The sequence below is a fragment of the Bombina bombina genome, chromosome 3 (assembly GCF_027579735.1).
Source record: "Bombina bombina isolate aBomBom1 chromosome 3, aBomBom1.pri, whole genome shotgun sequence".
NCBI lineage: Eukaryota > Metazoa > Chordata > Amphibia > Anura > Bombinatoridae > Bombina > Bombina bombina.
In genome coordinates, this window is record NC_069501.1 from 834,244,881 (window position 1) to 834,269,878 (window position 24,998).

A 24,998-nucleotide genomic window follows, 5' to 3' on the forward strand; every position below is an offset into this window, starting at 1 on the left:
TCAACACCAGAATTTTTGTTGTTTTAAAAGATAGATAATCCCTTAATTACCAATTCCACAGTTTTGCATAACCAACACAGTTATAATTATACAGGTTTTACCTCTGTAATCACCTTGTAGCTAAGCCTCAGCAGACTGCCCCCTTATTTCAGTTCTTTTGACAGACTTGCATTTTAGCCAATCAGAACTGTCTCCATGGTAAATTCACGTGCATGAGCTCAATATTATCTATATGAAACACGTGAACTAATGCCCTCTAGTGGTGAAAAACTATCAAAATGCATTTAGATTAGAGGTGGCCTTCAAGGTCTAAGAAATTAGCATATGAACCTCCTAGGTTTAGCTTTCAACTAAGAATACCAAAGAGAACAAAGCAAAATTGGTGATAAAAGTAAATTGGAAAGTTTTTTAAAACTACATGCCCTATTTGAAACATGAAAGTTCTTTTTGGCCTTGACTGTCCCTTTTAGGGCTAGATTTATGAAAGCTGAGGCGTACAGGGGCGCGTATACGCGCCCCTGTACGCCTAAGCTCGCCTGTGGCGGGGCGAAAATACCCGCAGGTATTCGGCATTGCACACGAGCGCAATTTTGCGCTCGCGTGCAATCCCGCCCCCTGCCTGCGCACAGCCAATCACGCGCGGGCAGGAGCTGTCAATCTCCTTGGTCTGACTAGACCGAGGAGATTGAATTTCGCCAGATTAGAGGTGGCGAAGAGGCTCAGGATGACGGCGAGCAAGTTCTTGAGAGAACTTGCTGCCGTATGGGCTTAATAAATCTAGCCCTAAATAGCAACAACCTTGTCTCTTGTTAAGCTGCATGATTTTGTACCTCACAGTTCATTTTGCCTTCTAACATCATTTTTGGATTTTATAAATGCCACTAACAAACAGAAAGATACACAGATCTATTATTTTTAGTTAATTAAATCCCTTTTTATTGCTAGGTTTATTGATACAGCTGTGCAATGCTAATATATTGTGATGGGTAATTAGTATAGCTGCTGATAAAAGGGACAGTCTCCTTGATTTTATTTTTCCAGCTTTGCATAACCAACATTTTTATATTAATATACTTCATAACCTCTAAATTGCCTTTTTCTAAGCCCCCTGCAGGCCAACCCTTATCTCAGTGCTTTTTTGTAGCTTTTACAATCTTGTGCTACAGCTAGACAGTGCTAGTTCGTGTGTGCCATATAGATAACATTGAGAATGATAATGGGTTCACAAGAACCAGAACTAGTTGGCAAAAATGCAAGTTTGTTGATTATGCAAATCTACTGTATTTACTGGTCCTTTAAAGGAAAACTCCATAAAGATTATGCAAGAACAAGGCTCTATTGAAGAGAATATGTTTGGGTTAGTGGGTTAGGAGGCCATGCATGAGGGGCTTGCTTGGGTGGTAGGGGCTTAGAGATTTTCTGTGCACTTTGTGTGGAGTTGAGTGACAGGGAAGGACTTGAGTGGTTTTCCTTGTGGGAAAGAGGGTATTAAAGCCTATGGGTACCTTGAGGAGGGTGTCTGTGTTAGTGTTGTATGGTAGGTCAAAGGGAATCTTGCACTGGACACTGGTAATTTACATGAAATGGGTGCAGATATTTAAGTGTACTCAGGGGCACCACAATTTGACTGGGGAGTTCTATAGGAGTTATGAAAGCTGATGAATTAATTTGTAGTGGTGATGTCTGTAGTTAAGGGTTGAATTGCTTACACCAAGGGGCCCATTTATCATGCTCCGAATGGAGCTTGAGGGCCCGTGTTTCTGGCGAGCCTGCAGGCTCTCCAGAAGCACCAGTTATGAAGCAGCGGTCTAAAGACTGCTGCTCCATAACCTGTCTGCCTGCTCTGAGCAGACGGACAGACATCGCCGCAATTCAACCCGATCGAGTACGATCAGGTTGATTGACACCCCCCGATTGGCCACAAATCTGCAGGGGGCGGCGTTGTACCAGCAGCTCACAAGAGCTGCTGGTGCAATGCTGAATACGGAGAGCGTATTGCTCTCTGCATTCAGCAAGGTCTGTCGGACCTGATCCGCACTGTCAGATCAGGTCCGACAGACCTTTGTTAAATAGGCCCCCAAGTCTTTCTCACCACCAAGTGTGTATGCAAAAAACATTTACCTCTGTATGGTTTCAAGGCCATCATGACTGCTAAAAATAAATATATTGTAAAAATGCAACATTTGCTTATCATTTTAATTTATTTCAGACTAAAGTGTTTAAGTGTTTTAGATGTTTTGGGTGCCTCCCGTTCCCTACAAGATACTATTTTCCACAGAGTTACTAGATATATAGATAGACAGACAGATAGATAGATAGATAGATAGATAGATAGATAGATAAAAGGTACGTTTCATGAGACTTTTTAAAGAATAGAATAATTTCAACTAATTTTACACATTAATTAGAGAAATAAGCAGTACAATGTATAAGAACAGAGCTTACCAATGAGTGTTATTATATTTTATGGGAATAAGTTCAAAGGGAACTCACAGATCAATCTTATCTTATTGCTTTATGTTCTTACTGCTTTAAAGAGATCTACCAGCTGCTATCTCACAGAGACAACAGACTGCAATACATTTGGGTTTAGTGTATTCTTGAATAATAATAAGATTATTCCTTAAAAAAAAACAAAATCATTTTACAGATACTGTTAAATTGAAATCACTGAATCTAGCTGCTTAAGGAAATGTCTAAATATTTCCAATGAACTTGATGTTGCAGTGAGTAATACATTCCCATCTTGCGCCATATTATTTCCAATAAATATGTTCTCTTGTTGCATCACTGACCTCATTGAACTGAGAGGTGAAAAGTTTGAAGTGATATGTAATTTATTTATTGGTCAGATGAGATATATTTGCTTATAGTGACTATCTTCATATTATCACATTATTATACATTGTATCTATCAAATACTGTAGATAAAATGTAAAATGTTAAATTGTTGACATAGAAGAAAAACCCAACTAAGACTAACTTTAAAAGAGGACGATGGGGTTTCTATATTGTAATCAGAAGAAAGTGCAAAGTACTATTGGTCTATGAGATTGATGCCTTCTGGGAAGTCTATTTTAATTTATTAGAATAGCCATGTATTTGAAACCCCTTAAAGGAACAGAAAAGTAAAAGTCAAAATTTAACTTTCATGATTCGCATAGAACATGCAACATTAAACAACTTTCCAATTTACTTCTATTATTAAATTTGCTTTATTCTCTTGGCAAAAATTGTTAAAAAACATACCGAGGTAGACTAAGGAGCAGCAATGTACTACTGGGAGCTAATTCCTGATTGGTGGTTGCACATATATGCCTCTTGTAATTGGCTAATTTATTAAGCGAGTTCCCTGTTGTGCATTGCTTTCAACAAAGGTTAAAAAGAAAGACTGATGCAAATTTGATAATAGAAGTAAACTGGAAAGTTGATTAAAATTGTATACTCTAAATCCTGAAATAACATTTTGGGTTTCACGTTCCATTAAAGAGCCAATAAGCAATACATTTTTATTTAAAGAAAACAATAACTTAATATAGTTATTCAGAACACTTTTTTATCAGCCAGCAATATATAACCAATAAGAAAATGTTGCACCTAGATATTGAATAGAGCATACTCCTGGCAATATCCCTGACTTCTTTAGCTAGCAAGGCAGTGCATGCAGCACGTACATCATCCATTCTGCGCAGCCATACTAGTTAAAGGGATATCATAGGAACAGTAAAGTTAAAGCTAAACTTAAATAAATGAGTTACAGCAATACATTTTAAACAACCTTCCATTTTACTTCTATAAACAATTTTGCTTAGTTGTCTTGGTATCATTCTTTGTTAAATAGTAACCCTGAGTGGGCTCAGGAGTGTGTGGAAGTCTATAATCATCTGGCAGCAGTGTTTACAATAATGTTTATAGCAATGCTATACAATGTATAATATTGTACAATGTAAATGTTTAATCATTTTTATTAGATTGTGTTACTATAAGTGTAACTGTATTTATTAATGTATTTTTGAAGTGTTTATGCAACTTTTTAGTTTTGCAAAGCAGTTAACCACAGCTCTTAGATTGCGGTAAAGATTTCGCTCAACTTGTAATATCAGCGCAATTAAAACTGCTCACAAAAACACAATATCACGTTGTGCAAAAACTTGTACTCTAGCCCTAAATGCACGTTAGGTATAAAGAATTATTCCAACTGTAGCCTTAGAATAAAATCTAGATGTATTTTTGCAATGATATAAGTTGTTTAAATATTGAATATATAAGTCTAAAGGTTTAGTTTCTATAAAGTAATGGGGTGCTGCCATGTTGAAAGCTAGCCTAACTTTTCTCGTATTTATCTCTACTGATGTGGACAATTAGGGACAGGTATAAAAAAGGCAACAAATGAGAGAGTATGGAAGGCTGTGTGGAATATAGGATTGTTAAAATAATTATCTTTCAGGGTTTCCATCAACACAACAATGCTCTTAATTGTACTCAGCAGAAGAGAAATATGAATAGAAAACCTAATTTCAAACATGGTGGCACCTATTACTTTATAGAAGCTTAGTAGAATTTAGAATACCAACAATTTTTAGAGTTAAATTACTGGACAATCCCAGAAAATAAATAATGAAAGTATATTACAACGTTGTTTTTTTAACTACACATAATTGAATATTTTATATTACAAACGTGTGCTATTCAGTGTCGTGTCTATGGGTCAGCAGTATATGAAGCAGATACAATTCTCCTTTCTGGAAAACTACTTTTTAAGAGGATTTTTTTTTCTTATTAATAGAGTTAGTAAGGTAAAAAAATGTAACCTTCTATATGACACTTACAGGCCCATTTATCAAGCTCCATACGGAGCTTGAAGGGCCGTGTTTCTGGCGAGTCTTCAGACTCGCCAGAAACACAACTTATGAAGCAGCAGTCTAAAGACCGCTGCTTCATAACCCTGTCCGCCTGCTCTGAGCAGGCGGACAGGAATCACCGGAAATCAACCCGATCGAATACGATCGGGTTGATTGACAGCTCCCTGCTGGCGGCCGATTGGCCGCGAGTCAGCAGGGGGCGGCGTTGCACCAGCAGCTCTTGTGAGCTGCTGGTGCAATGTTAAATGCGGAGAGCGTATTGCTCTCCGCATTTAGCGAGGTCTTGCGGACCTGATCCGCAGTGTCGGATCAGGTCCGCAAGCCCTTTGATAAATGGGCCCCATAGGGGCCGATTTATCAATGTCTGTCCGACATGATACGCTGTAGCGTATCATGTCCCACAGACATCGCTGAATGCCTACAGCATACGCTGAATGCCGCTAGCAGGGGGTGTCAATCAACCTGATCGTATAGGATCAGGCGGATTGATATTCCCAGCCTCAGAGGCAGCGGACTAGTTAAGGAGCAGCGGTCTTAAAACCGCTGCTTCATAAATGCTGTTTCAGGCGAGCCTGAAGGCGCGTGCGAAAACAGGGGCATCAGGGGCCATTTGGCCCTTAATAAATCGGCCCCCAAGCATTAATTTCATATGTACCTATTAGTGAATTCTATAGATTTATAAGGTTATAACATTATTTACATTTATAAATATGGTTTATTTTCAATCCCAGTGTAATTATATTCAATGTGTTGATCTCTCTCTTTCAGATTAGTTTTATTTGTTCTTGCTGGGGGTTTTTATTTGAGGCTTGCACTGACCTTTAAAAATATCATTTATTTTAATAAATTAAATGCTTTGACCTAAATCTTTTAGGTTTGTTTAAACATCAATTTATTATCTCACATAAATGTTTATCAATTTATTATCTCATATAAATGTAAGTTTTTTCATGTTCAACAATTAGTGGCCCAACGCAGCATCTGGTCAAAGCTTGACTAGAGGCCACAACAATGGTTGGTATAGGATTAAATGCTTGCGGGACATTGCCATTATACCTGGCAGAGTGCAGCACTAAAGCTACCCCACCTTCACTTGTCCTTTAATTATGTGAGACAAACAGTAAAATACAATTTAAAACAGTGCCATTATTCTTTACTCATTTCCCATTTGACTTTGTTAGCAATCCAAGAGATATGTTCTTTGTTTATTACACAAATATAGTTCATTGGACAGGCTCTCCAGATGTTACAAACCACCCACAGTAGCTTGTCAATAGGCCATAAAGTTTTGAAGCAAAAGAATGATTTGCAAAAGAATTGAAGATTACTGCTAGGAGGGCTTTAAATGAAAAAAAGCTCTCTGTTGGTGGTATGTTGGGCCCATTGCTCAGAAGGCCAGTTTAGTTTTTCTCTATAACAATCTCTACACAGTTGGCCATAAATTTCACACCAGCATGAAAGAATTATTGCCTTTGCTTCCTCTGAGAAGATTTTTTTTATTAAATGTGCAGCTTTTCTTACCAAACTATAGGACCCATAAGTAAAAATAAATGTTCATAAATACATACATCTATAATACATGCCATGTGCAACCGAGGACAAAATATGTGTTTAATTTCTTGCAATATAATATGCATTTCTAGGGGAAAGAAAATACATATTGATATAAATGAATGCACTATCTACAAACTTAGCCGGTCAATCTCTGTTTAATATGTCTAAAAAATGATATATACAAACATAAGATGTGTTTTCCATATAACCTAAGCACAACGCATATGGTTATAATTAAATAATATTAACATAAGTGAAATATAAACTGAAAAGATCTGTGCAATACATTAAAGCATTATAGGCTTATGGAAATCTGTTGATATATTATATGATAAAGCATGCAGATAATTGATGGAAACCTAACAATAATATGTTAACTCAATGCTATATTATTTTGTTCATTATTTACTGCAAAAAGTAACTATAAAAACCTTTAACAATGTTTAACTCGTATCATTTAGTTTAAATTTGAATTTACCATCAATTTGGTAATAAACATAATGGGCTAGATTACAGTTGGGGAGCAATGCTCCATGCGCTCACCTCGGGGCAAAAGTGTGACTTTATGGGAGCACCCGTAATTCTACTCATATTAGAAGTCGGAAATAAATGCGATCACGCTGCCGCAATCATGATTTGCACTTTGGTTTACACCACTTCTGAAAAGCAGGTAATAACTATAACACGGATCTAAAAAGTGTCACAAAACACATAATTAATACAATGTGCAGTACAGTAATTATTTAATTTACCTAAAGATACTCCTTTTGCCAGAAGTAATCTCCTTCCTGTTTATTTAATGTGTGGTAAATAAATGTATTTGCAACTCAATTTACAATCTGCAATGCTTGTATATTGTTTATGAATAACTTTCTGAAAAACAAAACTAATATTACATTAATCCTCCTCACCTTGTAAAGGATTCACAACTTATGTTTGATATCCAACTTTAATTTTATAATATACAATTTCATTATATTGTGATTTCTCCTTGATTTGAATGTGTAACCTTTCCATCTGTTAAGCAACTGTTTATAGAGCCAGAAGATAGATAGAAGGCTGAAAGCAAAGTCCAGGATAAAAGTGCCGCAATACACCTGTTTAACTAACTGTAATACCTGATGGTACCACTTTCCATATGGCTTGCAATGCAACAACCCAGGAAGTGTGTTCACATGTGGCATTCAGTGAAATTAGATAATGTTTTGGAATCTTTCAAACAGATGGCCGTTCCACCACAGGAGGAAACAGCATCAACAAAAAGAATAGCAGGGGTTAAATAGATCCCTAGGTTCCCACTGCACTGTTAAACCAATTAACTACTCCTCCATAGTGATTTTAACTCAATTCATTGCAAAATCATCATTTTTATTTTTTTACACACAAAACAAATATTATAAATAATTAGTACAAAGCATTTTTTTTTTATTTATTGATACCTTAAAAGAACATCAAACTCAAAATTAAATTTCCCATAGATTAGTTAAAAGGTTTGTAATGTAACTTCATTGTTTATTTTACCTGAATTCCAGTATTTTATCCCATTGTTTCTATAGAGGTTCAAGTGAACCCTGCAAGATTCATAACTCTTACCCTGTAATCTTATACACAGTGATGCTGAATAAGGGCAGGAGCTCATTAATATGGTCTCTACATGGTCACAGTAAACATGTCACGCAGTGTTTCCAGATTACTTGCACTTTCTCTGACTCTGCAGCTCATGCCAGGTTTGTGCATTTTGCAGTGATATCACAGCTGACCACAGGTGTTGCTTTGTACTTTTTTACATTTATTCTGGGTCTGTGTATTGAGTTAGTCTGTCTGTGCTCTGGGTGTGATTATCATATATGTTGCCTTCTCTTTATGACCTCCATTTGCCTTTTGACCTGTCTTTGGATCACAATTCTGCCTATGCCTGAATACCTATATATTACCCTATTTGCTTTGGTCTTATTATCAATAGTTGATTTACCATACCTGAATTTCTTTATATGATCATGACTGGTTTCTCATACTGTGTCTATCAGAAAGTGCTACAGTTTAACCTCTTATTATATAAACACCTGTGTATTACTGTGCTTGCTCCAGCCCTTCTACTCCCTCTTGTTCCAGTAATTTTGTTTGTCATTTATTGGATTGTTCTTATATAATCTGATTTCTGCTTCACCTCTATCAGTATAGTGTACATTGGCCTGCTGGTCTCTAGTCTCTAACGTATGTGCCTTCCTTTGCTAGTTGCATCCATTGCTATAGGAATTATTTAGCTTTTATTTAGGTCTAGCCTCTTTCACTACCAACAATATTTTAAAGGAAAATTGTTGAATAATCAAAGTTTCAAAGTGTCAATCCCTGGAGTGCACATTTTGTTAACAAAATGGCCATTTGCAATGTTTTAAACATGCATTTCCATGAAGATCTTTTGCTACACATTCTTAATTGCCTCTATATAAAAACAGAGGAGTTTCTGATATCAAACTGTAGAGTTTTAAGGTATATAAACTTCACCTTTTCTAAATCATATCAGTAAAAAGTACTTTATTTACCTGATGGTGGGGGTATAATTCCTTATCTGTGCTTTAAATGATTCTGGGAGTACACATCAATGTGAGGAAACACCAGGTATATCTCAGGATATATATATATATATATATATATATATATACACAGGTATATACTGTGTATATATATATATATATATATATATATATATATATATATATATATTATTTACAACAGTGTGTGTACACTTGTCACAGGATTATATATAGGTGCAGGCAGTCATATACTAGAACTATCAAAAATTATAAAAGAGAAGAGACCTCCACAATATGACTGGATGCCAATGAATGACAAGGCTGCACACTGAAATCCTAATTTAAAGCATATTTATTGGCTTTTTATAAAACCCTAACAGACACCCCAACCCTCTTACAGGTGAAAAATACACATGTAGAACATAAAAAGCACACACAATCAGAAAGTGAGCCTATTTGCCCTATATTCCTTTGGATTGGTTGACATTAAGCTTATTATTTGAGCACTTAGTGTAAAACACGCTCAAAAAGCCTTCCTAGGAGAAAAAAACGATGCAACAGTTCACTTATTTGTATCCAACTGAAAATTGCCACTTGCAATTCAATAGAGAGAAAATAACAAACTAGCGTTTTGAAGTCCTGGACTTGTATCACTGAAAGGGAATAAACGACACCACTTTTCCGTTTAGAGCACTTAGTGCGAAAACACGCTCCAGCCCAATATCAGGTGTTGAATCACTGTTAAGTGTAGGACAGTTTGTTTTTGTACCCCAAATTCTCACCACTCAATCCTTGTAAAGAACCAACGATACTTCTTCATTCAAGTACTCTTTGGCATCTCGTCATAGAACTTTGGTCTTTAGTTAGACGTGCTCTTGGAGTAAATTCTTACATTGGTTGCCAAGTCCGGGTGTAGCGGGTGGGGAAGCAAGCCAGGTAATTTTCAGCTCACAGTTTGAAGTTGCCGGTTAGTAGAGCGCCAGCATGACATGTTTTGCCCCTCCCACAAAAAGGGCTGGCTTACAGTGTTTCTTAAGATGCCATAATCATGGAATACTGACTATTTATCCAGTTTTCAGCTCCTCCTTATTACGCACATTTCCTCCTCTTAATTTTAAAGGAAAAAATGTTCTGTCAAACAGTGCACAGGGCTGCACATTTTATTTATTCCATTATGCATAGAAACTCCCTGTTACTTGGAATCACCAGTTTAGGGGTGCTTAAAGTGAACCGTAATGGCATCACATAAATTCAAAACAAGTTTTCTCTTATTTATTTACAGAAAAATACGTCTGCAAAGAACATATTATATTGACACAATTGCAACACCATATAGTTACAAATATTTGTAATAAAACAGATAGAGGTACACAGAAATTCAAAAACTTGATTAGAAATAACTTACTGTCATATGTGTAAGCTGGAGTAATCATGCACACTCCAGGTATACAACGTCTATTTTCTCATTTAAACCGATTTGTGCCAGGGTATTTCATTTATACATCCACCTGCTCTCATGTTGCAGTAATACTTTATCTACATTGCCTCCACGGCGGTGTTGCTTGATATTTTCAATCCCTGTAACCTTTAATATCGTATAGTTATGTTCACTCTCAAAATGTCTTGCTACAGGGCTCTCTTGGACTTTACCCTTGATGCCATCCCTGAGCTCCCTAACTCGATCTTTGAGGTCTCTTTTAGTTTTTCCTATATAATATTTTTTTATATATATATATATATATATACATCATTGAACCTTTAAAAGCCAACCAACATTTGTGTGTGTTTGTGTATTTGCATTTGTATTGTCCTAGGTCTCTTTTTATTATACCCCTTACAATGATTCCTGTCGAAAATGTAAGAAATGCTAAACAGTAAGATAGGGTCCACTTCAAGAAAGTTAATGCAGCAGCTCATTTTTAGTAATGGTGAACATTCTATGCCTAACAGAAAAATAATAAAAAGTTAGGCATGGAAGTGATGCCTTCAAAGCGTTTTCTGAACAGTTAGGTATTGAAGATCCATTTCATTCCTGTGTATAAATAAATCCCTGACCCAATAGACTAGCTTGATAAATGGAGCCCATAGAGCCTCATTAGGTTGGGACTTCTTTGTAAAGGCAAAATAATATTCCAAATTCATTAATACACCCTCCAGCTAGCTTTTGCACAGGTTCTTTGGTGGGAATTTCTGCCTTTAACAAGTATACTTACAGTACATAAAATGCCCAATACAGGATCTCTTGCACATCAAATGAGAACCACTAGCAACATGAAAAAAAGCAATTAAGATAACTGCAACACTTGGAAAAAAACTTGTGCAAAAGGGTTTTTGTGAATTTTTGTAACTGTAAAATAGTCATGTCTATTTTTTAAGGGTAAATTAGACCAGCTGGCTAAAACAAGAGGTGTCCTAAAAACCTTAGAGACAAACTGAAGGGCTCACCATGGGAGTTATGAGAGTTGTGATCATGGGTTTTCACTTAAAATGTGGCCAAGCATGCAGATTTCATGAAATTACTATATTGTAGCTTTCAAGTATCTTGTCTTGTGGTTGATCTTCCCTATTTTAAAGTATTATTTTCTGTGTATATTTGAGTGGACTGTTTTATAGAGGATATATTTTTCCTATTGGTTTTTGGTTATTAAGGTTTTGAAAATGTTTTGTGATACCTAGGACTGGGCCTGGACGAAAATTAGGCCAGGGCATTTAAAAGTGGAGCAGTTCACATCAGTTAGAACTCTGTAAGCACGAAAAGTTAAAAAAAAACACCTTACTCACACACAAACCCTATAGCATATTCTCAAGTGTGCTAACCCGATATGAAAATATTAATATTTCACATTCCAATGTTATTCCCATAGCAGAGTATATTCTATTTATTTAGTACATATTTCTGAATTTATCTGTTGGTATTTTGGTACAATATATATCTAGACCTACCTATATATATATATATATATCTGCTTGAGCTGCTATACCTGTTGCTGTAAGAAGCAAAGTCTAGGAAGGATACCATCAACGATACCATCTGCGAATAGTGCACGAACAGGTCGTATGAACGCTGCCTCTTTAACGGCAAAACTGGCGCTGCCAGCTATCATACTGGGCAGTACTTTCTGATTGCCGTTTCCCCGCCCGAGGGTTGTTGTATGATATAAGCAGCTGAGCGACCATATTCAAAACAACAGATCGATATACTTGGTCTAACTCTTTGATACTACTTGAATAAACAACGATACCTGTATTACTTGTGTGCTTGCCTACTAACACACGCTTACTACTTTTGCTACTGGGATACTAACTGTGGCTGCATTGAATACGCGATGCTATTGGCTTTGCTGATAATTATGCTTGCATGATGAACTTGCTAGGATACCAGCTTTGGCTACAGCATATACTCTGCATGATTAACACTACTTTGCCTAGTAATCTATAGATAGGCATGAGGCACTATCGTACCTGTTATCTTATCAAGTGTTATTCTGTTGTGCACTAATTTACACTTGTGTCCTACTTTGTACATATCTGGGGGGATCCGTGAATCAGTCTACTTAGATCCCCTTCGAAAACCTGCCCAGCGTTACGCCCCCTAACAGGGGTGCTATGTGCAGCTGGGTGTAGTTTGACTGGAGTGGTCCTCTTAGGTATACGTCAGATACACTGTACATACATCAGAGCCTGAATCCGACATGTATTGAACCCTGCATTCTATGAAATACTGGTTATCTGCTCAAGCCTTCTGCAACTCTGATATTTACCTGCTAAGGATTTAGCCACATTTACTGTGTTTATAAGGCTGCGCAGGTAGTGGGGTTCATTAGGCCTTGACCAAGAATACGGTCCTTTGTGAGTAATACCACCATTATTTTGACTGTATCTCGAGTGACAACTGCATGTACCCCTGACCGGTCAGGTAAATTTATTGTTTCTATTCTTGTTCGTAAGGTTTCTTTTAACCGTACAGGGATATAATTATCTATTGAAGATTTTCAATTATTGTTTTTCCAGCTTGTATGTGCTCTTTCGGTGTGGGAGGATAATATCCCACAATTAAAATTGCAACTTTGACTAAAACTGAATGATATGAGCTTATTTCCTTTATTTAAAAGAGTGCTGAATTCCCTGTCTTTAGTTTAGGATTATAATCCTGAGGCTCCCTTTCTTGCCATCCCATATCACATTCTTTAAGGATCTGCACCACTACGTCTCTAACACATACTGAGGCTATTGCGCCTGTATGATAAATTTCAAAAATAAATTTCTAAATTGTCAATAAGCTCCTGCTTGCAATTGCGTCCCCACCGTAACGTTCTTGATTATAATTATATATAGGTATAGAAATGTACAGATATATATATAGGAAAATCTGTTTATAAATACTTAGAACATATTTCTCCATGTCAAGAACATTGGAATGTGAAATATTTACAGTAAATACATAGTTAAACACTTTATTAAATCTGAGTACTGCCTAAATATGATTTTCCATGTTTTCATCTACTTCACTGGAAAGGGCTCCAGTGTACTTATATATATTTCTATATTTGTATACATATGTATTTATGTCTTTATATGTGTATATATGTCTGTAAATACATAAATACATATGTACACACATACATACACACACATATATATATATATATATATATATATATATATATATATATATATATATATATATATATATATATATATATATATATAAATATATATATACACATACATATTAAGCATGTATATGTATGTATGTCTTTGTTAAACCCTTTTGTCTGCCTTTTTGTTTCTAACACCTGAGACCTCATATCTTTGAGCCTTTATAACTTTTTTATGAATTTTTTTAAAATAATTTTTAATAGTGTTATTATGAGTGTAACTGTACTGCTAAATTTATTTGCGATGTGTTTTGTGACACTTTTTTGCCGAGCTTAACAGTTAACCAAAGCTCTGAAGTTGCGCTATCCTGATGCGTGTTAAATTTAATTGGACTCATCTTGTAATCTGGCCCTTTATAAGCATAATATACAGGTCATTCCTGCCTCCCTTTAGTCATGGGTGCCACCATATTAAAAATCTAGCTTTCACTGCATTTCAGTGCTGAGATGTTTGTACATGTGCAGTAACTCTCCTTCAGATGCCTGTAGTTATGTCTAGGTTCCAAAATGGCGGCACTCATAATTAGCGGGAGGTGTATGAAATGTATTTAGTGTTTAATGTCCTTTTAACTGCAAGCAAACTCTAAACACATCCAAGGAATACCTTATTCCACCTCCACGCCATCTCTGCAAGTTATATTTTACATAGAAAAGGCACAAAAGTTAATTGCAACTATTTATTTTAGTTTAATATCTACTGTGTTGCAAAAAAATATATAAATCCACATTATAAAGACAAATATAGTTATATTACTATTTATGAAATAAACGGCTAGATTACGAGGTTAACAAGTCCTAACGATGCTTTTTTACGCCCGCTGGTATTACGAGTCTTGCAGGTTTAGGGGCACCACACACTTTTTTGGCCTTACTGCAAACCAACTTACGTAAACTTCGTAAAGGCTTTTTTCAATGGGACTGGCATAGCGTCGGTATTATGAGTTTGTCCTGGGAGGCCAAAAAGTGAGCGGTACACCCTCTACCACCAAGATTCCTAACGCATTTTAAAGTCAGTAGTTATGAGTTTTACACTACAAAGCTGTAGAATAAAACTCATAACTAAAGTGTTACAAAGTACACTAACACCCATAAAGTACCTATTAACCCCTAAACTGAGGCCCTCCCGCATCGCAAACACTAAAAGAAAATTATTAACCCTTAGCTCTGGACACCACCACCACTAGAATAAACATATTAACCCCTAAACTGCCGCACTCCCGCCTCTCAAACACTAGTTGTCATGAGATGCAGGACATATGCAGGACAAAGCAATGATGGTACAACTCTATTTTATTACTGAGCATAGCAATACACATCCAGACAGGTTGATTGTACTAAACTAACTGCGACACAGACACCGGACCTAAGCCCCACCCACATACTAGTGACATCACATCCTGCTCTCATCACATCTTCCCCTTTTTCAAAGGCAAAGTATACATTTGCATATAATAAATAACAGGGTACACCAACAGGGTATACAACAACATTTTTGTTTTTGAACTTTATAAAAACAGATAGATTAGAAAACATGAACAAATAAATTACATCCTGACTTGGACATCGGGGTAGACTACCCTAGTCCACAGTGACCATGGGATTATTCTGCCCATACTTCCGGTCACTGTTCTAGCTAAAGTCAGTCCCTGTATCGGGCCGGAAGTTTCACCACTCTTCCGCTTGATGTAACTTTGCATGAACTGTCCTCTGATACAAAAGATGGTGAACAAGAGTCTGCTGGAGGCAAAGATATATCCCCGCTGTGATCTTGCTGAGGGGAAGGCACCTCTCTTAGAACAGGGGATCCCACCGGCGGTGGTACTGAGGTATCCGGTTCCAGACTCTCAGGTACAGACTGAAGATGTCTTCGGTTACGGCTTGTAACCGTCCCTCCCTCTGTAAGGACTGTGTAAGACCTTGGTTCTGGAGAGCGGCCCACTACCGTAGCAGGCGTCTTCCATTTTTTCTCATCATCCAGTTTAATTCTGACACTTTGGCCCGCTTTCAGTTCCTGTAAAGGCCTGACAGAATGTCTCCTGTCGTAGAAGAAACGATAACCCTTTTTGGCCTCTTCATCCCTCCTAAGGACTTCGTCCCGAGGAACAGGGCCAGGCGGCTTGAAGACACCCACTGAGGGTAAAGTGGTGCGAATCTGGCGTCCTAGCATCAGCTGTGCCGGGCTAAACCCGGTGGCTTGAATGGGCGTCGCCCTGTATGACAAGAGGGCTAGGTACAGCTCAGATTGCTTTAGAATGAATTTTGTTGTTTGAACTGCCCTTTCAGCCATTCCGTTGGCCTGCGGATAATGTGGACTTGACGTGGAATGTACAAAATCATATTCCCTGCTGAAAGCACTGAACTCTGTTGAAGCGAACTGCATACCATTATCACTCACCAGCTCCATTGGAATGCCCCAGTGGGCGAACAAGCTCTTCAGGCGAATGATAACGGCCTGACTTGTGATATCATTCAGGGGTGCAATTTCCAAATACCTGGAATAGTAGTCGATCACAACAAGAAACTTTTTCCCGTGCAGTTCACACAAATCAGCAGCTATTTTCTGCCACGGCCCCGCAGGCAGCGGAGTAGACATCAAGGGCTCCCTTCTCTGAGTAGGCCGGCATTCCCGGCAAAAGGCACATTTAGACACGTGATTTGCAATGTCGGAGCTGATCCCAGGCCACCACACAGCTGTAGCTGCTCTCTCTCTGCACTTTGTAATGCCTAAGTGGCCATCATGAATCCTGTTTAACATCTCTTTCCTCATGCTGACAGGAATTACAATGCGGTCTTGGAACAGCACCAACCCCTCCAGCTCCGTGAGCTGCGACCTCTCTGGCTGGTAAGCACTTAAAGACATCCAGGCTGCCCGGCTCTCGGGCCAGCCTTCTCTTATGTACCTTATAACTTCTTGCAGATCTGTGTCCAAATATGTCTCTTTCTTTATCTCCTCCAGTTTCCTTGAAGAAATGGACTTAGAGGCCAGAACTGAATCAACATACACTTTCACATCCGATTCTGTGGAGGATTCTTCAGCAGCAGCCAGCGGGAGCCTGGATAGTGTATCTGCCACAACCAGCTGTTTCCCCGGCACATGCACTGCCTGAACATTGAACCTGAGCAGTCTCATTAAAAGTCTCTGGCATCTCAAGGGTGTTTTGTCAATGTCATAAGAATTGATTAGAGGGACTAGCGGTTTGTGGTCAGTTTCCAGACTAAATTTCTCCAAACCCACTAGATAACGCTGAAAGCACTCACAGGCCCAAACTGCAGCCAGGCACTCTTTCTCAATTTGAGCGTATTTTGACTCCGCAGCCATCAGTGTGCGGGAACAGTAGGCGATGGGCTGTAGTTTGTTGTCATTCAGCTGCAGCCCCCAACCCATAACTGCTTGCATCAGCACTAACCACAGTCTTTTTTGAAGGGTCGTAGAACCCCAGCACTGGGACAGACCCCAGCAGGGACTTGGCATGCAGGAACGCTTTTTCTTGTGAAGGTCCCCAGACCCAGGCAACATCTTTCTTAAGCAACTCTGTGATAGGGTGTAAAACTGTAGATAAATCTGGAAGAAACTTGCCCACTTAATTTACAAGGCCCAATATCTGTCTCAGCTCATGTACATCAGAAGGGCTTTTTATCTGTTCAATAGCCCGAATTTTCTCGGGGTCTGGCTTGATGCCATCCCCGTTGATGATATGCCCAAAGTAGCATAATTCAGTTTTCCTAAAATGACATTTTTCTTTATTCAGCTTCAGCCCAGACTCTTTGATAGCCTGCAGCACACAACTCAAATGCTGATCATGCTCCTCCACTGTAGACCCATACACTAGAATGTCGTCCATGACGACTGCTGTGCCCACGTGGCCACTCAGGAGAGAACTCATTTCCCTTTGAAAGATTTCAGGAGCGGAGGATATCCCAAAGGGGAGTCTGCAGAAGCAGAACCGACCTACTGGTGTGATAAAGGTAGTCAGTTTGCGGCACTTTGGATCCAGGGGGATCTGCCAAAAGCCGCTAGAAGCGTCTAATGTGGAAAAGAACTTCGCCCCAGCCAACTTCGGGGCTATATCTTCCAATGTCGGCAGCACAAATCTCTCCCTCTTCACTGCCTCATTCAACCTTTTCAGGTCCACACAGATGCGCACCTTTCCGTTTTTATTTGCAACTGGAACAATGGGGGCACACCAATCAGTTGCTTCAACAACCTCTTCAATAACCCCCATAGACTTCATGCGCATGAGCTCTTTCTCCACTTGAGGCATGAGCGGGAACGGAATTCTACGAGGAGTAGAAATACTGTATGGGACTGCGTCACTTTTAAGTGCTATACGGACAGGTTTGCAGTTCAGTAGGCCCAACTCGCCAAACATATCTTCAGAGATCTCATTCACTCTGGCCACGAGGCCCAAGTCACAGGCTGCTTTTCTGCTCAATAAACTGTTAACACACTGACCTCGGATCACATGCACCCACATGGTGAACTTCCTTTGTTTGTACTCACAGCTGGCAAGAAATTTCCCCACACAATCAGTGCAGCCACCAGGACTATGGACATTTGTAGTAACCTTCGCCAGCTGGGGCTGTCGAGGCAGTTTCATAAATTCAGCAAAAGACATTACAGTGATATCTGCTCCTGTGTCAATCTTAAAATCAACTTTGGCTCCCATTACAGTAAAATTAACTTTCCAATCTTCCTCTGAGCTTGTCCGTTCCACAACAGACCCCACAAAAGACACTTCCTGACCCTCCTGGTCACTGTCCACCTGCATCTCCTTAATGTATTCAGTTTTACACACCACTTCAAAATGGCCTATTCTGTTACATTTTCTGCATCTTTTATCTCTGGCCGGGCATATAGCACTCTGATCATGAGCCCGGTAGCACCGTGTGCATCGGCCATGTTGCGCCCATCCACTTCTAGGCCTTTCCAGTATTTTAGATCTACCGCTCACACTGTGCCTTTCACTAGTAGCTTTCCTAGACTGTTGCACTTCATCCACAATACTCTCAGACCTCAGATCAGCACTTTGCTTTTTCACCAGGTCACTCTGGCGGGCCATCCTAATATCCTAATAGCCCCTTCTAACGTTAAATCAGGCTCTAACTGCAGCTTCAGGGAGACTTCAGCATCTGCAATTCCAATAACTATTCTGTCTCTGATTTGCTCTTCTTTAGCAACACCAAACTCACAGAATTCAGCTAATTCATACAGGCTGCGCACAAATGACTCCACAGATTCTCCCACACGCTGATTACGTTTGTGAAAACAAGCTCTCTCATGAATCACATTTTTTTGGGCACAAAGTGGGCACTGAGTTTATCCATAACTATATCAAAGTTAACGTCTTCCCCTTCTTGGAAAGTAAAAGCATTGAACACTGGCTCTACATCTTTCCCCATAGAGTATAAAAGAGAATTAACTTGTACTTCACCACTCTCCTTGTTCAGTTTGGATGCAATCCTGAAGCGCTGAAACCGCTGACGCCATGTGGGCCAAGCTGCAGGCTGAGAAAAGTCAAAAGGCTCAGGTGGGGTAAACTTTGACATTGCAATCGATCAGGAACAGAAGCGCAGTCCAGAACTTCTGACACCATGTCATGAGATGCAGGACATATGCAGGACACAGCAATGATGGTACAACTCTATTTTATTACTGAGCATAGCAATACACATCCAGACAGGTTGATTGTACTAAACTAACTGCGACACAGACACCGGACCTAAGCCCCGCCCACATACTAGTGACATCACATCCTGCTCTCATCACACTAGTTAAATATTATTAACCCCTAATCTGCCGCCCCTAACATCGCTGACACCTACATTATACTTATTAACCCCTAATCTGCCATCCCCAACGTCGCCGCCACTATTCTAAATGTATTAACCCTTTAAACCTAAGTCTAACCCTAACACCCTCTAACTTAAATATAATTTAAATAAATCTAAATAAAATTACTATCATTACCTAAATAATTCCTATTTAAAACTAAATACTTACCTGTAAAATAAACCCTAAGCTAGCTACAATATAACTAATAGTTACGTTGTATCTAGCTTAGGGTTTATTTTTATTTTACAGGAAAGTTTGTATTTATTTTAACTAGGTAGAATAGTTACTACATAGTTATTAACTATTTAATAACTACCTAGCTAAAATAAATACAAATTGACCTGTAAAATAAAAACTAACCTGTTACACTAACACCTAACACTACACTACAATTAAATAACTTACCTAAATTAAATACAATTAAATAAATTAAATACAGCTATTACATTAGCTAAATTACAAAAAAAACCACTAAATTACAGAAAATAAAAAACAAATTACAAGATATTTGAACAAATTACACCTAATCTAAGAGCCCTATCAAAATAAAAAAGCCCCCCCAAAATAAAAAAAACCCTAGCCTAAACTAAACAAACAATATCCCTTAAAAGGTCCTTTTGCGGGGCATTGCCCCAAAGAAATCAGCTCTTTTACCTGAAAAAGAAATACAAACAACTCCCCAGACAGTAAAACCCACCACCTACACAACCAACCCCCCAAATAAAAACCTTACTAAAAAAACTAAGCTCCCCATTGCCCTGAAAAGGGCATTTGGATGAGCATTTAGCCCTATTGCTGCCCAAAGCCCTAACCTAAAAATAAAACCCACCCAATACACCCTTAAAAAATCCTAACACTAACCCCCGAAGATTCACTTACCGGGAGAAGTCTTCATCCAAGAGGCAAGATGTCCTCAATGAAGACGGCAGAAGTGGTCCTCCAGACGGGCAGAAGTCTTCACCCAGATGATTAGAACAGCCAATAGAATGCAAGCTCAATCTTATTGGCTGATTGCATCAGCCAATAGGATTTTTTCAACCTTAATTCCAATTGGCTGATAGAATTCTATCAGCCAATCGGAATCTAAGGGACGCCATCTTGGATGACGTCACTTAAAGGTACCTTCATTCAGCAAGAAGACGTAGGAAGAAGAGGATGTTCCGCGCCAGATGTCTTGAAGATGTAGTCGCTCCGCGTTGAAAGGATAAAGATAGAAGATGCCGTCTGGGTGAAGACTTCTGCCCGTTTGGAGGACCACTTCTGCCGGCTTCGTTGAGGACATCTTGCCGCTTGGATGAAGACTTCTCCCGGTAAGTGAATATTCGGGGGTTAGTGTTAGGATTTTTTAAGGGTGTATTGGGTGGGTTTTATTTTTAGGTTAGGGCTTTGGGCAGCAATATAGCTAAATGCCCTTTTAAGGGCAATGCCCATCCAAATGCCATTTTCAGGGCAATGGGGATCTTAGGTTTTTTTAGTTAGGGTTTTATTTGGGGGGTTAGTTGTGTGGGTGGTGGGTTTTACTGTTGGGGGGTTGTGTGTATTTTCTTTTTCAGGTAAAAGAGCTGATTTCTTTGGGGCAATGCCCCGCAAAAAGACCCTTTTAAGGGCTATTGATAGTTTAGTTTAGGATAGGGTTTTTTTTTATTTTGGGGGGCTTTTTTATTTTGATAGGGCTCTTAGATTAGGTGTAATTAGGTTAAATATCTTGTAATTTATTTTTTATTTTATGTAATTTAGTGTTTGTTTGTTTTTAAATTTAGCTATTGTATTTAATTTATTTAATTGTATTTAATTTATTTAATTGTAGTGTAGTGTTAGGTGTTAGTGTAACTTAGGTTAGGTTTTATTTTACTGGTCAATTTGTATTTATTTTAGCTAGGTAACTATTTAGTAACTATTCTACCTAGTTAAAATAAATACAAACTTGCCTGTAAAATAAAAATAAACCCTAAGATAGATACAATGTAACTATTACTTATATTGTATCTAGCTAAGGGTTTATTTTATAGGTAAGTAATTAGTTTTAAATAGGAATAATTTAGTTAATGATAGTAATTTTATTTAGATTTATTTAAATTATATTTAAGTTAGGGGGGTTAGGGTTAGACTTAGGTCTAAAGGGTTAATAAATTTAGAATAGTGGCGGCAACGTTGGGGGCGGCAGATTAGGGGTTAATAAATGTAAGTAGGTTGCGGCAACATTGGGGGCAGCAGATTAGGGGTTCATAAGTATAATGTAGGTGGCAGCGCTGTCCGGAGCGGCAGATTAGAGGTTAATAAGTATAATGTAGGTGTCGGCGATGTCGGGGGTGGCAGATTAGGGGTTATGAAGTGTAAGATTAAGGGTGTTTAGACTCGGGGTTCATGTTAGGGTGTTAGGTGTAAACATAAAATGTGTTTCCCCATAGGAATCAATGGGGCTGCGTTACTGAGTTTTACGCTGCTTTTTGGCAGGTGTTAGACTTTTTCTCAGCCGGCTCTCCACATTGATGTCTATGGGGAAATCGTGCACAAGCGCGTTACACCAGCTCACCGCTGACTTAAGCAGTGCTAGTATTGGAGTGCAGTGTGGAGCGCAATTTTGCTCTACGCTCACTTCTTGCCTGTTAACGCCGGGTTGATAAAAACCCGTAATACCAGTGCTGCAGGTAAGTGAGCGGTGAGAATAAACTGCAAGTTAGCAACGCACCCCTCTTACTGCAAAACTCGTAATCTAGGCGAAAGTTTGCAATAAAAATAAGATTTTTACTCAATTCATATTTTGAATTATTAATTTCCAAACATTTTAAGAAGAAAAAGAAATTTAAATTGTTATACTTATATAAGAATTTGTGGGGACTTACAAAATATGGTTAATAAGCAAAATTAAATGCACATTAATATCCTAATACATTGCAAGTGATAATTCTTACCTTCTACTCCTTCCCAAAATAAGCTTCTAATTTGTCTTTTTTATTTCTTTATGAATTTTACACATGGACCTTGCAGACCTGGGTTATCAAATCTGGACGATTATTTAAAGCATGGGAATATATTCTTTTGCAGTTAAGAAAAAGTTGATCATTTTTTTCTGCAAAGAACAAAAATTGTCTTTTGTAAATTTCATAGAGAAATTATGTTATGTGCTTCTCATATGGAAGAATATCTACTAAAAATGGATGCAAATAGATGAAGCATTTCTGTAATAAATGATGCATCTGGGATAAATTCAACTGATTTCAACAACTCATTACACATTGAGCATTCAGATAAATGGAAAGTGGAATAGCACAATTCATCCAGTGCTTGTTCTTAGCTTTTTAAAAGGAACTTTATCATATTTGAATGAGATGGTCATGGCAGAATATGAGACCCTGGAGATGAAGGAGCAAAGGTCATGCGCAGAGAATGTTTTTGACAGAGGGGGGCATATTTGAGACCTTGTTGTTATAAGAGAAATTTGAATATAAGTCAATTTCAAAAATGGAGGTTGTGTTCTTATTTCTTAGAAAGAGCAGTGTAAGAATGTTTACATCTACAATATATGGTAGAGTTAGCAAACTTTTGTAGAAAATGACACTATACAGTTTGAAAATGAAAATTTCTAATGAAAAATATTGAAGAGAAAAATACATTATTAATAACAGGGCTTGTGTTTTTGCTAGACCTAGTAGATCTCTGAGGATAAATGGATAGAGCTGTATATGTCAATAGTGAAAAAAGGCAAGGGTTTATGTACTAAAGTACTGAAACAAACTTTCCCTTGTCAGGATTTCTTAAGGTCATTAACAATATGACCATAGAATACGTATATAATTGTATTTTGTCTAAAGCAATTGCATATCTTTCAATTCTTTAATACAAAATAAAGTAGCTCATGAGACTTTACAAGACTGAAACTGAGGCAGTGGGAGGAGTTCTCAGAGCTCAGAATTTGAAATAGCAAAGCCCATGAAAGCTGACATTTGTAAGAGGATAGAGGAGCATATGATGTGCAAATACAGGATAGCAGGACTCAAAAGAACACAGGTAACATATAATAGGCCTTACCAGTGGTTCAAGGTAGCAGAACAAGTGGCAGTAGGTGCATGGAAATATTGTATCCAGCAAATTCATGAACAAGTGGTAGTGAATAGGAAGCCCTTGAGCAGAGGTTTCCAGTCTGGTAACAAGTAAGTTAACCAAGTATCAAACACACATGTACTGCTCTTAAAGGAACACTAAAGTCAGAATGAAACTTTCATATTTCAGATAAACCATGCAATTTTAAACAACTTTCAAATTTTCTTTGAGTATCAAAGTGTGCACATTCTTTTTTATATGCACATTTTCTGAGGCAGCAGCTCCTATTGAGGATGTGAAAGAATCCATAGTATATATAGGTTTATGTACTTTGTGATTAGCTTACGGCTGGCACGTAATTTAGGGGAAAGAAAAGTTGAAGTAATTTTGATATTCATCAGAAAAAAAACTACCACTCATTTGAAATGAGAGCGCGATGATCTAAAGTTTGCTGCCTTGGCTAGATGATCTAAGCAGTTTCATCAGTCCTGAAGATTTAAAAAAAAAAAAAAAAACGGTTTATCTAGCTATGCATAGTTCTGGATGTGAAGAAAACACACATATGTTGTAACATAATGCTAACAAAATGCCACAAAGATTTTGCACAATTTGTTTCTATGTCGACGAGCATTTGATCTTAAAAATGATTTTGTATTATCTTTTTATAATGTATTTATTGATTATGCAATTTTATGTATTTAATGGTGATGTTCAAAGGAAAGTCTCAACATTGAACAGTGTTCTGCCAAAATCATAAAGTAAATGCAAGGCACACTCAATTTATTAGATGTGTGCCTCTGTATTATGGAGTGATGACCTTCATGAAGTGTACAACACTGGAAGAACAGCCTCACAATGTGATACAACATGCTTAACATTGCATCATCACAGGCTTTAGATCTATTTTGTGAGTTGAGACAAACATATTAAAGGGACAGTATACACTCATTTTCATATAACTGCATGTAATAGACACTACTATAAAGAATAAGATGCTCAGATACTGATATGAAAATCCAGTATAAAACTGTTTAAAAACTTACTTAGAAGCTTTCAGTTTAGCTCTGTTGAAAAGGCAGTTGGAAAGCCCACTGCAAGTGGGAAATAAGACACCCCCCCTCCCCCTTCTTTTGCATATGAAAAGACCATTTACACAAACAGGAGCAAGCTGGAGAAGGTAGCTGACGGTATTCAAATAAAACTTTGGGGCTTGGTTAGGAGTCTGAAAATCAGAGCAATGTTATTTAAAAATAAGCAAAATTATAATTTTTAAAAATAAAAAAACTTTATGGGCTTTATAAATAGATCATCTACAAAACATTTATGCAAAGAAAAAATGAATGTATAATGGCCCTTTAAGTAAACTCATTATAGTGTATTACTAGTAGGTGCCCAAACACAAAATGTGTATTACAATTCAACAAGTATAGCAAATGTTTGTTTTATATTGAATTAAATGTGTAATAATATGTCATAGATGGGATGGACATATTATTTGACTAAATTAGAAAACATC